The sequence below is a fragment of the Corvus kubaryi genome, unplaced genomic scaffold, assembly GCF_017639235.1.
Source record: "Corvus kubaryi isolate FWS band 111438036 unplaced genomic scaffold, C.kubaryi_AGA036_p1.0 36750, whole genome shotgun sequence".
NCBI classification, from domain to species: Eukaryota; Metazoa; Chordata; class Aves; order Passeriformes; family Corvidae; genus Corvus; species Corvus kubaryi.
The window spans coordinates 5143-5381 of NW_024580937.1; the positions used below are offsets into that span (position 1 = coordinate 5143).

The window sequence follows — 239 nt, forward strand, 5'->3', positions numbered from 1 at the left end:
CATCACCGTGTCCCTGTGTCCCCATAACTCCCATCACCCTGTCCCTGTGTCCCCATAACTCCCACCACCATGTCCCCATGTCCCCATGTCCCCAGAACTCCCACCACCGTGTCCCCATGTCCCCAGAACTCCCATCACCCTGTCCCCGCGTCCCCATCATCCCCATCACCCTGTCCCCATGTCCCCAGAACTCCCATCACCCTGTCCCCGTGTCCCCATCACCCCCATCACCCTGTCCC

General features: G+C 62.8%; 1 protein-coding gene across 1 annotated transcript in view; it reads right to left on the reverse strand.

Moving 5' to 3' along the window:
• LOC121660651 (V-type proton ATPase subunit B, kidney isoform-like) overlaps positions 1 to 239 on the reverse strand; it is a gene marked incomplete at its 3' end in the record, with an annotated part of 11814 nt that overhangs the window by 5102 nt on the left and 6473 nt on the right. The window lies entirely within an intron of this gene.